The following is a 17650-nucleotide window of genomic DNA, read 5'->3' as shown; positions in this document are numbered from 1 at the left end:
TGGAAACAGTGTCAGACTTTATTTTGGGGGCTCCAAAATCACTGCAGATGGTGACTGCAGCCATGAAATTAAAAGACACTTACTCCTTGGAAGAAAAGCTATGACCAACCTAGATAGCATATTAAAAAGCAGAGACATTACTTTGCCAACAAAGGTCTGTCTAGCCAAGGCTATGGTTTTTCCTGTGGTCATGTATGGATGCGAGAGTTGGACTGTGAAGAAAGCTGAGCACTGAAGAATTGATGCTTTTGAGCTGTGGTGTTGGAGAAGACTCTTGAGAGTCCCTTGGACTGCAAGGAGATCCAACCAGTCCATTCTGAAGGAGATCAGCCCTGGATGTTCTTTGGAAGGAAAGATGCTAAAGCTGAAACTCCAGTACTTTGGCCACCTTATGTGAAGAGTTGACTCGTTGGAAGAGACTCTGATGCTGGGAGGGATTGGGGGCAGGAGGAGGGCACGACAGAGGATGAGATGGCTGGATGGCATCAATGACTCGATGGACGTGAGTCTGAGTGAACTCTTGGAGATGGTGATGGACAGGGAGGCCTGGCGTGCTGCAGTTCATGGGGTCGCAAAGAGTCAGACACGACTGAGCGACTGAACTGAACTGAACTGATGTGCAGACTTGGTTATAAGCGTTACCTCAGTCATCCCACCAACCTCGGGAGACAAATCATTCAGCCATTTGCTCAACAACTATTCACTTAACACCTGCTATGAGTTAGGCTGTGTACAAAGAGTTTGGGATGCCACTATAAATAAGAAAAACATCCCTTACCCCCATGGAGCTTATATTCCAGCAATGGGGATAGATTACAAAGAAAATGACTTTGTTTTGTTCTTCTTATGTGTTGTGAAGAAGTAGGACAGGGTGCTTTAATTTGGTGACCATGCAGTTGGGGCTTTACATAATATGGGGATCATGTCAGAAAAGCTTTTTTTGAAAAGAAAGTCATATTTACAGTGAGATAATTCAGTTCAGTTCAGTCGATCAGTTGTGTCCAAATCTTTGTGACCCCACGGACTGCAGCACACCAGGCTTCTGTCTATCACCAACTCCCGGAGCTTGCTCAAACTCATGTCCATTGAGTTGGTGATGCCATCTAACCATCTTGTCCTCTGTCATCCCCTTCTCCTCCTACTTTCAGTCTTTCCCAGCATCAGGGTCTTTCTTTTCCAGTGAGTCAGTTCTTCGCATCAGATGGCCAAAGTATTGGAGTGTCAGCTTCAGCATCAGTCCTTCCAATAAATATTCAGCACTGATTTCCTTTAGGATGGACTGGTTGGATCTCCTTGCAGTCCAAGGGACTCTCAAGAGTCTTCTCCGACAGCACAGTTCAAAAGCATCAATTCTTCGGCTCTCAGCTTTCTTATGGTCCAACTCTCACATCCATACATGACAAACATGAATAAAAGTCGGTTACACAGGCTCATTGGACCCAAAGCAGAAAAGAACTTGATAAGTCCAGTTGTAGTTTTTACTCTACAGGCTGGGCTTAGATGTACATTTGTGTTTTAAGTTACCTGATTATGTCCTTGGTAGCCACTGAAGGGTGAGATTTAATATTTGGACTATTTGAGCTCAGAAACTTTTATTCTACCTGATGAAGCATGCCTGCCTGGTTCCTCTTTGATGACTTGTTGGTTCCATCTACATCTTCCTGGAATCAGGATTTTGAGGTGACCCCCAAATCACACAGCTGAGTCCCCCACCTGTTGGTAGCAGATCATCCGGATGCATCCTTGAAAGGTTTGTCCATGCTGAGCAAGTTTATCTCCTGGGAACCCACAGGAGGAAGGATCGGTGAAGAGATAGTGACAGGCCTTTATCGTCTTCAGTCCCCAAAGATAGACTGAGAAAGCCTTCTGTACCTTACAAAGCCCAAAGGAACACAGGACGTTATGTTTACATTGTGTGAGAGATCACCATTATGACTTTTCTAAAGTTTCTGGTTACTGACTAACAACACTTCTAACCAACTCTTAATGTACCAGGTTGATTATAGTTATTATTAAACTGAAAGTTAAGAAATTGCTCATAAGAAACTAGCATCCTGTCATATACCAAAGCTGTATATATTTTCCCCAGTTCTTTCTCTCTCTGAGAGCAGATAAACATTTCCCCTTGTCAGGGGGCTTTTCAACATTTCAATGGCCTAGTGGGATGCTCTTTTGAACCCAGAGGGCAATTGCTAAAACTTAAGGTAAGTGGGGAAGGGAACAGAAAACATGATTGCCAGTCTAAACAAGTGAAGTCCAGGGGACGGCTTAAGTTGTGCATTAAGTATAATCTTTTGGCTTTGACAAGAAAGTGAGGTGACCGTCAATTAGCCATTCAAGTGAACCCTAAGCAGCAGGATTGGGATGGGAAGTAGGTGGCAGCCCAGCCCACACTTTCTGGCATTTGAGAGCTTTGCAGGCAGGAACTCATCTTGAGCCTAATAAAATGATTTGCTGGAGTGAAGTTGTTTGCTGGTTTGCTTTTGAATATGTGCATTTTTTTTTCCTCCCAAAACATTGGCAGAGCTTGATTAGGGCACTGGTTAAACTATCCACAGCAAGGGCTCAGAAAGACTGAGAAACTGGTGCCATTCACCTCCTCCCGCTGCCTTTCAGGCACCTCACTGGCCCCCTGCCTCTGCTCCGGGCTGACAGAGATGGATCCCTAGCGGCTGTCAGGGAATCTTTCTCAAAAGCAAGGCACTCACATGAATCAGCCACAGGTGTACGTGTGTTGCGAAAACCACCACAATATTGTAAAGTAATTAGCCTCCAATTTAAATTTTTAAAAAACACAAAATGTAAAGAAGAATGATAAAAATAATCTTAGAGTGAACTAAAAAATAAAGCTAGGCACTCAACAAATATCCAAAGTAGGTGTAAATCTCCATCTAGAAGTTACGTGTTCAAGAAACATGAACTTTTTAGATTCCCTTACATTCCAAGTAACCAGCCCACCAGGTTAGCAGGATATTTAACCCAGCTGTACTTGGGATGCTTGCACGCCTCACACACCAGGACTCTACAGAAGTGTGGATCTAACAGAGTACAATGTTTTGTGTGATGTAGAGGTATTGGGAAGACTCCTTCAGTATTTGTCATCACTTATGCTGGTTAGCAGAGAAGGCGATGGCACCCCACTCCAGTACTCTTGCCTGGAAAATCCCATGGACCGAGGAGCCTGGTAGGCTGCAGTCCATGGGGTCGCTACTAGTCAGACACGCCTGAGCGACTTCACTTTCTCTTCACTTTCATGCATTGGAGAAGGAAATGGCAACCCACTCCACTGTTCTTTCCTGGAGAATCCCAGGGACAGGGGAGCCTGGTGGGCTGCTGTCCATGGGGTCGCACAGAGTCGGACACGACTGAAGCGACTTAGCAGCAGCAGCAGCAGCAGCATGCTGGTTAGCACTGAGATTTCAACTGTCCCTGTCTCCATGGGCCACTCAGGTTTCACCTCTGCTGCTTCCAGGCCATGTGTGAATTGGGAATCTCTGGCAAAGTGAACTGACCTGTACCTGGGGTCTAGCCTATGGTGGTACACACACACAGCTTTCTCCTCCACTGGCCACAGTTACAGAGAGATACCCAGAGCCTTCCTGCTCACAGAAACCACAGGCTGTGGTCCCTTCTCAGCCTGGGAAAGCAACTTTTTTCTCTCCTCATCCTTTCGAAAACAGGTTGTCTCCTTCCTTGCCTTAAGCAAGAAATAACAAGCCTGGATACCGATGTGAGATGAAGAGAAAGTGTGAAACAGGAAAGCAAATACAGTTGAATTGCCCAGAGTCAGCATCTTGTGTGTGTGTGTGTGCGTGCTCACCACATCCACACAGGAAGAAGAGTAGGGGCTATCTCTAAGTGCGTATCAATTGAGGATCTCATTCACACTCTTCCCTTTGTGTATTGGTTGTTGGTGGGAGTCCAACTCTGTACAAAATATTCCTCAGCACACTGGAGTTTGAGAATTTCACTGAGTGAAACCAAAGGAAGGAATAAGAAGTCTATTTACAAATGTCTAAAATCCTAAAAAGATGGGTGGAGAATATAAAAATATTCCTGTTTGCTTACAGAATCACACTCTTTCGATTTAATGTATCTTAAAATACATTGACAGGTTTGCTTATTATGGAAAGGATTAGAGACAATTTAGATATTTTGCAAAAGGGTTAGATTCGAATTCATTTTTTTGGTTGTTAAGTTTTTTCTCCTTTTCTGTCCTACAGTTTTGCTATGTATGGATTTATTATTTTCTTTTTAATCCTGTTTGGTACTTAGGGTCATCTTCAGTTCTGGAAAATCTGGCTGCTAATTTAATCAGAACTAATGTGATTTTACTATGTTTCAGTGAGTTATTCTTATTGAGCAGTTACATCTGAGGCCCTGTATTTACTGGAATGGAATGGGGTTGGGGTGGCTAAACCCTTGTGTGCCGAACAGGGAAGCTCTGAGTAGGACTATGGCATAACAATAAGAAATGTATTTGGTCTTTGTCTCTGGTTCCTGGTGCATTTCCTAAGTGATGGGAGTGTCTGTATAATCACACAAGCCCTTTTCAGCACACCTGAGTTTATGCAAATGAGGTGACTTAAGGTAGGGCCCCTTCACAGCCTCAGGGTAGGGTAGGGCCCCTAGACAGCCTTAGGATGGAATTGGTCACAGAAAGACCAAGGGGTTAGAGGGCTGGAGGTTCAACTCTATAAAAACCTCCTGAACAAGGAGATTTGAGGAGTTTCCAGGCTGGTGAATATGTGGAGGTGCTGGAAGGGTTGCACACAGGGAGAGGGTATGGATGCTCCATGCCCATCCCTCCAAACCTTGCCCTGTTCATTGGTTCCATCTGGTTATTCCTGAGCTGTGTTATTTTATAATAAATCAGTAAATGCTTCCCTGAGTTCTTGCACTATTCTAGCAAGTGATCAAAATAGAGGAGGGGGTCATGTGGACCCTGACTTATAACCATTCATTCAGAAATATAGGTGACAACCTGGACTTGCAAGTGGCATGTAAAGTGGGAACAGTCTTGTGGATCTGAGCTGCTCACTTGTGGGATCTGATGCTATCTCCAAGAAGGCAGTGTCAGAATTGAGTTAAATTTGTAGGATACCCAGTCAGTCTCTGCTAAGAATTAGAGAATCGTTTAGTGTGGGGAAAACATCCACATATTTGGTGACTAGAAGTGAGATATTTAGAGTGAATAAAGGAGAAACAAGAGGAGTTTTTGCTAGCAGGATGATTATAAGGAGAGCAGAGGTTAGGTGTCACACCCAAGTCCGTCTCTAAAGAAGTAGGATGGAGTTTGCTCACCTGCATCAAAACAATGTTCAGAAGTCACTCTTCAGAAAAGATCTTACTCAGGAGCCCAACACATGAAGTAGCCGCCTGGCTGAAGTAGTGCTCCTCCTTCCCCTCTGCCTGGGCTTAGCCCTGGAATTCCAGGAGCACCCAGGGTCGCTGAGAGGCTGAGCCAGCTCTTCCACTGCTGGGTTCGTGGTCCACATGTGCTAGAACGCCCTGCAGAAGCTAATTAAACTGACTTCTAAAGAATTCCATCTTCCAAGTAGAAAAGTTTGTTTGTTTTGAAGCCTACTCTATATCACAGTTCTGGGAGAGTCAGCTCTAGAAGATTCTATCATCGATAGTTACGCAGTCAGGACTGTGTCTATGGAGGAAAGTGTGGGTCTCTCTCTGCGGTAAAGGAGATAGGTGGAATATGAAGTTAGAGACGTAGGGGGATCTTTTGATGACAGAGACAGTGTGCAGACAAGGACTTGAATTATCTGACTTTGAACTTTTATTATGAAACTGAAAGCTGATTTCAGTGGGACATGGCCCTCAGTTTGTCACAAATTCCAACACTCCCAACTGCTTTATGCTTGGCTGGATTCACGCATTTATAATTGTGTTTGAGTTCATGGAACCTTGGCCTACATGTCAAGCCAGCCCTGTCTTTTGGTTTATCCAAATCAATGAGGCAAAGAATCCTCCCTACACGTTCCATATTCTCCTTTGACCATTCGATCTCCTCTGATTTGTACTCCTTTCTGTCACTCCCACCTTCAGAATTCATCTCTCTTATCCCTGTCAGCTGTATTTGCACCTCTCTTGCAGTGTAATACTATCTGCCTCATATTACCATTTTGTGTATATATACCTATTACTCCTTATACCATATCTCTGCAGAGACTTGGACAATGCCGTATCTTCATGAAATGCCAAATAATTATTCTCTGACTTGTTCTCAGCTTGGATTGACTCTGCCCACTATGATATCCAGAAGAACATGACCGTTGTCACAGCCTCCAACACCACTATTGCCTATGTCCATTAATATCCCATGCCACCCCACCCATCCCTACCCCTGCCCACAAGAGCTGTTTGGGTGTAGTGAGTAGAATAAGACCAGGGGCAAATCACTCAGATCAGGTGATGTTTGGTTAAGTGAAATATCATGTGTGGAAAAAAAAAAAGAACAATATAACAGACTCTCATTTTTAAAAAGGAAATGAGCTTCCTTCTTGCTACTGATGGATTGGGAAGAGGGGAACATGAGCAATGAGTGTTTGTATACAGAAACCAACTGCTTGTTTCATTCCTTCAAGTCTCTCATGGGTTCTGATGGTCATTTTAACAACAAAGCTGAATCCATCAATCTACCACCATCCCAGATCACTTTGGAACACCAGGGAAGTTAGTGTGTTTTCAGCTATGAAATGGGAAGAAATATATCACTCTCATGAATGGAGCTAGGTGGATGACTCCACAAAGCCACAACTACTACTATGCTGCATTCATTTAAATAAGGAGAGACAATGACATAATTTTCCCAGACTAGAAACAGAAATTATATTAATATGCTGTTAATTGCAATCATGATTGTATCACTTTGACTTTTTATTCAGTTCAAATTTTTGTTTCCCCATATTAAAAATCATACCCTTCTCTGCCTTTCCCTAAATATTTTAATTGGTACATTTTAGTCTGGATGTATGTACTTTTACTGCTACCTCCCATCTGGATGTAATTTTCCATGGTCTCCCCTGATGATCTGCATTTTCTCCTTCAAGTCCCTCCTCTAAACCCACTTCTGTGGATCTTGCCTTCACATTATGCCATTAAAAGCTCCAGCTGGAAGGAAGTGCCTGTGAATGGAGTCCAAGAGAAGAAACAAAGAAGATGGAAACCAGATGCCTTTAAGTCATCCCTGTGTGAGTCATCATTTTCTCCTGAAAAGTCTCTATCTCAGTGCTATGATCTCTTCATTTTGAAGCCCAATAGAGAGAAACCCTCTCTCAAGCTATGTGTGTTTTAGCCATCCTCAGTGGACTGATATGTTCTGAATACTATTGGCATACAGTAAATATATACATAGTAGTAGCAATAACAAATAAAAATTTGTTAGGTTTTGGATCCGACATAAGATAGTCATTTCCTTTATGGGTTATTCCCAGAGTGACTTTGAGAAATAACTTTTAAAATTCTCCAGGATTGGTATTAATGGGCTTCCCTAGTGGCCCAGTGGTTAAGAATTTACCTACCAATACAGGGACCACAGGTTTGATCCCTGGTCCAGAAAGATCCCATATGCCACAGAGCAACTAAGCCCTCTTGCCCTAGAGCCTATGCTCTGCAAAAGTGAGTAGCCCCCACTCACTGCAACTATAGAAAGCCAGAACACAGTAATGAAGACCCAGTGCACCCATGGGCAAATAAATAAATAAGGTTTTTTAAAAGGATAGTTCAGTTCAGTTCACTTCAGTCGCTCAGTCGTGTCCGACTCTTTGCGACCCCATGAATCGCAGCACGCCAGGCCTCCCTGTCCATCACCATCTCCCAGAGTTCACTCAGACTCACATCCATTGAGTCCGTGATGCCATCTGGCCATCTAACATTCAATTAATCCTGTAGTTAAAACACGCAATTCACAGCATCTAAAAGTTATGACCAACCTAGATAGCATATTCAAAAGCAGAGACATTACTTTGCCGACTAAGGTCCATCTAGTCAAGGCTATGGTTTTTCCTGTGGTCATGTATGGATGTGAGAGTTGGACTGTGAAGAAGGCTGAGTGCTGAAGAATTGATGCTTTTGAACAGTGGTGTTGGAGAAGACTCTTGAGAGTCCCTTGGACTGCAAGGAGATCCAACCAGTCCATTCTGAAGGAGATCAGCCCTGGGATTTCTTTGGAAGGAATGATGCTAAAACTGAAACTCCAGTACTTTGGCCACCTCATGCGAATAGTTGAGTCATTGGAAAATACTCTGATGCTGGGAGGGATTGGGGGCAGGAGGAGAAGGGGACGACCGAGGATGAGATGGCTGGATGGCATCACTGACTCGATGGCCGTGAGTCTGAGTGAACTCCGGGCGTTGGTGATGGACAGGGAGGCCTGGCATGCTGCAATTCATGGGGTCGCAGAGTCGGACACAACTGAGCGACTGAACTGAACTGAACTGAAACTTATTTAAATATAAACATGTATGTTCAGGACAGAATGCATGCATTTATCTGCGTTCCCTTTCAAAATTCTGCTGAAGAGTCAGTAAAGAGAATAAATTGATAAACATGCTGAAGACAAAAAAGAGAACTATCAACAGGGATTTTGATAATTTTCTGGAAAGTGGAAAGGAAGTGAACAGGACTGAGTAAAGATCCCAGATTTTCTCAGGAGAAGGCTGTGGAAGGGGTGGAAATGTTCTTTCCGAAGGAGACTTGGAGAATCTCCACACTGGGCATCTACATATTCAGAGCTCAGGACTGGAAGAGGAGCCCAAATCAAGGTTATCCAGAGAAGGATTCTACCATTTGATCTTTCTCATCCTTTTGTACCATTCTCATACACGCAGATGGGCCAGCAAGTGAAGATTCAGAAACCTTCACCTCCTCCCCAAGACCTGTTCCATTAAGATAAGATTGCTCCTTGTATGGGATTCTACAGTGAAGCCCTCTGATCTGGGTGTTTTTTGGTAAAAAGAATAGCGTTTGTGTGATTGTGTGTGCTTGCCCCCTAAGAAAGTTTGTCAGTGGACATGTCCCACCTATATATATACACACAGTATCTATCTTCAGAGAGAAATGCCTGCTAAGGAAGCATACCTATCCAGTGGCAGAGAACAGACTGCAGCACCCATACCCAGCCACCTTTATTAATTACCCAGTCCTTCCTTCATAAACAAACAGTTTGAATGATCAAGCCGATAGAAGTGGGAAATGTGGGAGTGAAAGAGAATTCATGAATATGATGTCAAAGGATACTGTCTAAAACCAAAGTCTCAAGAAACAGAAATTTAGGTACAGGTAACCTTTGCTTTTTAGCAGTTTGCTTTACATCCCTTCACTGTTGTGAAAAACCTACGTTAATATCTGCTTTCACTAACCAACAGAAATCTGAAGAGAATTTTGCTTTCACAAAAAAAGGTGAAGAGCAGAAATAGAATAGCATTCAGCATTAGCTTTGCAGTGAGCCGTGGTAGAGGCAGTGCACCCTGAAGCGTGAGAGTGGCCCCACCAACCTCCTGCCCCTCACTAGGAACTACACTCAGCATCTCAGCATCAAGCCCCAGAGCTTTGAACTGTGTCTGGAAGCACCAGTGCTTTAACTCAATTTATTTTGTGTATCCATTAGCAAGATACATCCTGAGGTTTCTCTAATTTTACACCATTTCAACATACAAAAGTTTTCTTAAGAATACTGTCCTTTCAAATAGTGGGGGAAACTTGTATATTGTTTTAAGTCATTGTGGTTTGCCATCTCATATCTATTTCTTCTTCGTGTGGAAAACAGAACTCTAATCTTAGCATGGGGTAACCATTCCTCTTCCACTCTTAGTCTATGTGCTTTGGATGAATCTGAATGAAACTTCTGTCTCCAGGATGGAATACAAGACCTAGGCCAAAGCCAGAGTGTGAGATCCATGACCTGAGCCACAGTCACTGGTTTTGAAATGAGCAAGCCAAGCTCATCTGCTTGGAAATACTCCTTCCCTCTGTCTCACTTGCACGGGAAAAGTATAATTCTACATTTTGTTGATTTGGGGTGCAGTCAAGTGATATTCTTTGACTAATGGGATACGCTTGTACAGCTGGTTATGCTCTTGCACCTCACAGTGCATCATCACCATGAGAACGTGTTTGGGGTAGGTCACTATCCCAGCAGGAAGATGCGAGGCACATGGGGCCCTACTGAACTGTCCTAGTCCATGGTTACAAGTAGTCCCAACCAATATCGGCCAGAGCCACCCAGCCAGGCCCAACCTAGATCAGCTAACCTCCACCAATCCACAAATGAAAAAGTTAAATAAACACTTATTGTTTTACACCACTGAGATTGTGTGTGTGTTTTAATGCAACATTATTGTGGCCACAGTTAAATACCACACAATAGGGACACATGCTTTCCTTCTTGCTAGTCTGCAATCTGAGACAATATGAAGCTATGGCTCCTGCAGAAGTAGCACCAGACTTTAAGGACGAAGCTTACAGACTGCGGAGAGCTGAGTTGAAATCAAATCCTGATCACATTATTTGAGCTCTGAATTCAGCCTTCTTGATGCCTTTGATGTTCTTGCTAATGAGGGTCCATAAATTCCCTTTATATCGCTTAAATCTGACTTAGACTTTTCTTCCACTTGCAACCTGAAGAATCTTAATTGATCCAAAAATTAATTCTTCATCTTGGCATTGTCATGGCATAGTCAATCCAATGTTTAAAGTTGCTAAATCAAGAAATATAGGCATATTTTCTGGACTTAAAAGAGATGAATATGAGAAAGGACTGAAGTTACTATGATTAGTGGACTGAGAGTATGACAAAAGGATTAAGTTCTCATTTTTTAAATCTTCTGTACATCTATACTGTCCAATGCACAGCTGTTAGCCACAAGTGGCTAATCAAATTTAAACTAATTAAAATTATTAATGCATAAAATTTAAAATGCAGTTCCTCATTCATGGTCGCAGCATTTCTAGTGCTCAGTAGCTACATATAGCTAGTAACTACCATACTGGACAGTGCAGATGCAGAATATTTCCATCATTGCAGAAAGTTCAGTTGTACAACCCTGCAGTGGTAGAATGTTAGAGTCATGGTGTTGTTGTTGTTCAGTCGCTAAGTCGTGTCCAGCTCTTTGTGACCTCATGGACTGCAGCATGCCAAGCTCCTCTGTGCTCCACTGCTTCCTGGAGTTTGCTCAAATTCATGTCCACTGAGTCAGTGTTGCTATCTAACCATCTCATTCTCTCCAACCCTTCTTTTCCCTTCTATCTTTCCTTGCATCAGGGTCTTTTCCAGTGAGTTGGCTCTCCATGTCAGGTGGCCAAAATATTGAAGCTTCATCTTCAGCATCAGTCCTTCCAATGAACATTCAGGCTTGATTTCCTTTAGGATTGATTGGTTTGATCTCCTTGCAGTGCAAGGGACTCAAGAGTCTTCTCCAGCACCACAATTCGAAAGCATCAATTCTTTGGCTCTCAGCCTTCTTTATGGTCCAGCTCTCACATCCATACATGACTACTGGAAAAACCATAGCTTTAACTATATGGACCTTTGTTGGCAAAGTGATGTCTCTGCTTTTTAATACACTGTCTAGGTTTGTCATAACTTTCTTTCCAAGGAGCAAGTGTCTTTTAATTTCATGGTGGCAGTCACGTCTGCAGTGATTTTGGAGCCCCAAAATAAAATGTGCCACTGCTTTCACTTTGTCCGTTTTTATTTGCCATGGTGGCCCTGCACAGCATGGCTCATAGCTTCACTGAGTTATGCAAGCCCCTTCACCACGACAAGGCTGTGATCCACGAAGGGGAGAGTCACTGTATAAAGTCAGGTGACTACAACCAGAAGTTAAATACATCACTCAAAATCGTACCATAGGGATTTCAGGATGCAGACCATGGACATAAAGTGCTTGGGTTCAAATCCAAGTTCTGACACTTACCCATTTTAGAACATGGAGCAAGTTACTGAACTTTCTATACTTCAACTCTTACTTGGAAATGGGAAAAAAAAAAAAAACACGGACCTATCTCACAAGGTTGTTATAAGGATTAAATAAGCTAATATATAGGATAAATTCTTATCTATTTTTTGTTTCCTAGTATGCCCAGCATTTGGTAACCATGCAATAATTAATATATTTTACTTTCTATCCTTCAGTAAGTTAGATTTTACTTTACCAAGTGTGCATGCTTTAAATTAACTATATGTATATATATTTGAGACTTACATCAGTATTTATATATAATGTCATGTTTAATATTTTATATGTGACATATAAATACATATGTATCCCAGCTCCAGGTCATAGGGTATAAATGCTTTCATTTTCTTCTATATGCATTTCTACATCTTCCAAATTTCTACATCTATCATGTATTATCTTTATCATCAGAAAGAAAAACAAGTTTTTATTCTTAAAGACACGAAAATATGTGAGATGAATGATGTGCTACATCTGGATAGCCTGCTTTTGCTGAGTTGGTCCACAGAGGTCCATTATATAATCTTCATCATTAGTCAGCTGGGGCTTTGTGACCTCTTCCTAGACTATTACAAAATCCTCCTGGCTGGTCCCCTCCCCTGTCCAGTTCAAAGTGCTGCCAGAGTGATCCTTCCATAGCACAACATGTATATTACTCCTGTTCTGAAAACCTGTCAGTGTTTTCCCATCCTTTACAAGTTGAGTGTCCAGTCAAGAGCATGACCCATCAAAGCCTTCCCATTCCAGCCTGGCCTACCTTTCCAGCTTCCTACCACCACCACCAAACGCCACCACGATCACCACCATAGCCATCCAAATTGGCTGATTTCACCACAGGCTGAAAGGGGGAACTCTCTTCTACAACTTTTCCATCTAGGGAAGTCTCATTTATTCTCCAAGACTTACCTAACACCTGCCTTCTAAATTAGAAGGTTTTCTAATCTCCAAAACAGAGTTCAGAGCTCCCAATCCAACCTCTGACTCAGAGCCTGTTCTACCACAAAGCAATAATTTGTTTACATTCTCCCTCTCACCCTCAACTATGTGCTCTTTTAGAGGATGTGGCATCTTTGCCTTCCTCTGTCAAGCCCAGAAATTGACCCCGATAATGCTCAATAAATAGTTCTTGCACAAATTCAGGAAGAACTTATTTTTAAAATAACTTTTTGTTTTACTAAAACAATAAGAGTTCACAGTGGAATTAGAAAGTTCAGATCAATCAAAAGCAGAAAATGTAAAGCACACAAATCCCATTTGTCAGTAACACTTAACATCTTAGTGATTTCCACAGGCCACTTTAAAAGTTTTGAACTTTCTTCATTCATGGCACCCTCAGTGTTTCAGTCATTTCTTTCTGGTACTTTAAACCAATATAAATTATGTTTTGGTTTCTTTTTTTTTTTTGGTAATTAGGTCCAAACCACCTAATAGTAGTAGTTCACACAGTGTCCAAGAGGAGTTGCTGTGTTTCTCTTGAAATTTTAAAATATTCTGTGAGGCTCTTGTGGGTTCCCTGAAGGATGCTTTCACACAGTTTGGGAGCCACTGGTCTAAACTTTCAAAAAGAACCTTTTAAAAGAAAATATATCGTTATATACTTACAAACTATTTTGTTAACCTGTAATTTCTAGTTAGTAATAAGTAAAAATCAACTTCTATTCTTGATAGCTGTTTATCTTAGCTCAGATCAGTTCAAGTGCTCAATCGTGTCCAACTCTTTGCAATCCCATGGACTTCAGCATGCCAGGCTTCCCTGTCCATCATGACTCCCAGAAATTTTTCCAACTCATGTCCATTGCATCAGTGATGCCATCCAACCATCTCATCCTCTGTTGTCTCCTTCTCCTCCTGACCTCAATCTTTCTCAGCATCAGGGTCTTTTCCAATGAGTCAGTTCTTCAACTTAGGTGGCCAAGTATTGGAGTTTCAGCTTCAGCATCAGTTCTTCCAATGCATATTCAAGGTTGGTTTCCTTTAGGATTGACTGGTTTGATCTCCTTGCTGTCCAAGGGACTCTCAAGAGTCTTCTTCAACACCACAGTCCAAAAGCATCAATTCTTCGGTGTTCAGCTTTGCTTATGGTCCAGCACTCACATATACAGACCTCTGTCAACAAAGTGATGTCTCTGCTTTTTAATGTGCTGTCTAGATTTGTCATTGTTTTTCTTCCAAGGAGGAAGCGTCTTTTGATTGCATGGCTGCAGTCAGCATCCACAGGGATTTTGGAGCCCAAGAAAATAAAATCTGTCACTGTTTCCACTTTTCCCCCATCTATTCATTATGAAGTGATAGAACCAGATGCCATGATCTTCATTTTTGGAGTGTTGAGTTTTCCAAGCAGCTTTTCCACTCTCCTCTTTCACCTTCATCAAGAGACGCTTTGGTTCCTCTTTGTTTTCTGCCATTAGAGTGGTATTTTTTGCGTATCTGAGGTTGTTGTTATTTCTCCTGGCAATCTTGATTCCAGCTTGTGATTCATCCAGCCCAGCATTTCACATGATGTGCTCTGCATACAAGTGAATAAAGTGAAGTGAAAGTCTCTCAGTCATATCTGACTCTTTGCTACCCTGTGAACTATAGTCCACCAGGCTCCTCTGTCCATGGAATTCTCCAGGCCAGAATATGGAGTGGGTAACTGTTCCCTTCTCCAGGAGATCTTCCCAACACAGGGATCGACATACTCCTTTCCCAATCTGGAACCAGTCCACTGTTCCATGTCCAGTTCCAACTGTTGCTTCTTGTCCTGCAAACAGGTTTCTCAGGAGCCAGGTAAGGTGGCCTGGTATTCCCATCTCTAAGAATTTTCCAGTTTCTTGTGATCCATGCAGTCAAAGGCTTTACCATAGTCAATGAAGTAGAAGTTGATGTTTTTGGGGAATTCCTTGCTTTTTCTATGAATCAATGGATGTTGGCAATTTGATTTCTACTTCCTCTGCCTTTTTAAATTCAGCTGGTATGTCTGGAAATTCTTGGTTTGTGTACTGCTGAGGCCTAGCTTAAAGGATTTTGAGTGTTACCTCATTAGCATGTGAAATGAGCCCAATTGCACAGTAGTTTGAACATTCTTTGGCACTGCTTTTCTTTGAGATTGAAATGAAAACTAACTTTTTCCAGTCCTGTAGCCACTGCTGCATTTTCCAAATTTGCTGGTATATTGAATACAGCACTTTAACATTATCATCTTTTAGGATTTGAAATTGCTCATCTGGAATTCCATCACCTCCGTTAGCTTTGTTCATAGTAATATTTCCTAAGGCCCACTTGATTTCACACTCCAGGATGTCTGTCTGACTCTAGGTAAGTGACCAAGGTTGAGCATAGTTGTCTTAATAAACAGAATTTATTTTTTACTTTGGAAGAAAGAGAGAAAGCCTTAGCAGCAAGATGACAGCTGAAATATAACTGGAAGAGCCCCTTGCTGGACCATGCTAGGTTGCGTTCACGTTCAACCCAAGCAACTCCTCAATCTGTGTCCCACACTGCTTTGACAATGAGAATGATTCTCATTATAACATAGTCTCCATTCTCCAATATGCCATTATTTCTGCCTCCTAGCATTTCTAAGGCAAGAAAATATGCTCTTGTTTTAGAAACACTTTCTCAGTAAAGAATGGATTTGTGGAATAATGGAGAAAATGGTAGACAAAGATTCAGAAGTCTTTGAATGCAGACCTGCTGTGACCATAGGTGAATCATTTAACTTTTCTTAGTTTCAATGTGTCTATGAAAATGGGCAGTGCTTTTCAGACTTTTTACAGAAACTGCCCAAAGCTACAAGAGAATGAAAATTTCACCCTAAGGTTAGTACCTGGGGTGTATAAACCCAAAGAGACCGAATGCAGATGTACAGTTTTTTCTGTTCTGTAATGTTTAGGCCAAAAATTCCTTCTTCTCCTTAAGATGTTGGTATGTTAAATTGATAAACATATTTTGTGTGTTCACTCTTTCTATTCACTGTTTCTTCTCAAATAGAGCTGGGGGTGCTCTTGCAAGATGTACCATAATTTAATATGTAGCTTCAAGGACCCTGACATATTGTCATGTACTGCACTTTGAGAAGCGAGAAATTCTTTTCCAGATTCTTTCAATCTTGGTCAATGTAAGAGTCTAGAGAACAGGATTTGCTCTTTGGTTAGCCATAGAATTTCAGGTACATTATCCTGAGAGTGATTAATTTTCCTGAGTTGGCGGGGGGGGGGGGGGGGGGGAGGGCGACTGTCTACTTTTTTCTTTTCTGTCAAGATCCTTGGTCCATAATACATAGATGACCCTCCAGTTATCCCAGACCATACCTGACCACCCCTGAATAGGATGACAATTTAGGTTCACATGCTGAAATCACATATCATCATCATCATCCTACCTTCACCCTGAAAGCTACACCCAGCTTTCTCAAGTAACTTCCTTCCTTCTGCTCTGAATTTGTTTCATGATAGAAGTGATGTGATGCAGTAATGGAGAAATGCTGATCTTGGCATAGAGATATCTATGCTGACATCTTAGATCTTGGGCAAATCCCAACTTCCCTGAAACTCGGTTTCTGCACTGACAAAATAGGAACAATGGTGGTTGTTATCCTGTCTACCTAACAGGTGTATGGTGAGGAACATATAAACAAATCTTGGGGCCGGGAGTAGGTATTATTTTTATTATTTAAAAATCTATCCTTAATCCACAATGAAGAAAAAAAGTTAAATCATGACAGTCCTTCAGTTTGGAATGTTGGTCGTTGGGAACTGTGTTCCCACTGTAAGAAGACAGAACCTGTAGCTGGATACTGTTTCAGACCTGCCTGCACAAGTGCTCACCAGACACAGGTGAAACCCTTTTGGAAACAATGATGGGCATTGTTGAACTGGGTGGGGCAAGAAGGGGAATGTCAGTAACGATAAATGAAGCCTAGCCAAGCCCCCATGCAGTAAGAAAAGCTCTTTCTCCTGTGATTCCATTTTCTGATTAAGAAGTAACACTAAGCTATAAGATTTAAAACTCCTGAGGCATCTAAGCCTCGGCGCTGTCCAGGGGCAGTCAGTAAATGTCTTGGCAGGTCATGGGGAAGGAAGGCTGGAGCCTCTGGAGCAGCTTCCATCTCTTCGCTGCCACCAGTCCTCACCCCTGTCCTCCACTGAACAAGTCATACCAGGGAGAAGTAAGAGCCAAGCTTCATCCCACTGCCAAGCGATGAGGACCCTTAAGGCTAAATTAGACAAGCTATTAACTAGCAACTCAAATTGAGCAACACTCCAGCCAAGAGACAAGCACAGACGGAGATCACAAGCAAAACAAGGGCAAAAATCGCAGTAAGATGGAAAACATAGCTGCCACAGCAGTCAGAGGGAAAGGGAGCTTCTAAGCCCCAAACAGAACAAGCAGGAAATAAAGGGGGCACAGGAAAAAGAAGTGACCTAAACCCCTCCTTATATCTTACATGGATGAAGACACAGTATAGCTTTCCCCAATCTGTACCCACCATTTTCTAGGTGCTTTCTGTATCTAAGCTTTGTCTGGTGCAAGGGTCAATGACTTTATAAGCCTAAAAGTTGGACAATGAGAAGCTGTCCTCCAGTTGGGAAAAACAATGAGCAAATTAACAGATTTTTCTCCTACCTCACCCCTCTTGTTCCCCCACATAACATTTTGTTTCAGAAAAATACTCTTTGCCTTGAGGCACATGAAGA

Source organism: Ovis canadensis, chromosome 25, assembly GCF_042477335.2.
Source record: "Ovis canadensis isolate MfBH-ARS-UI-01 breed Bighorn chromosome 25, ARS-UI_OviCan_v2, whole genome shotgun sequence".
In the NCBI taxonomy this organism is placed as follows: Eukaryota; Metazoa; Chordata; class Mammalia; order Artiodactyla; family Bovidae; genus Ovis; species Ovis canadensis.
Note: the sequence above shows the minus strand (reverse complement) of the source record.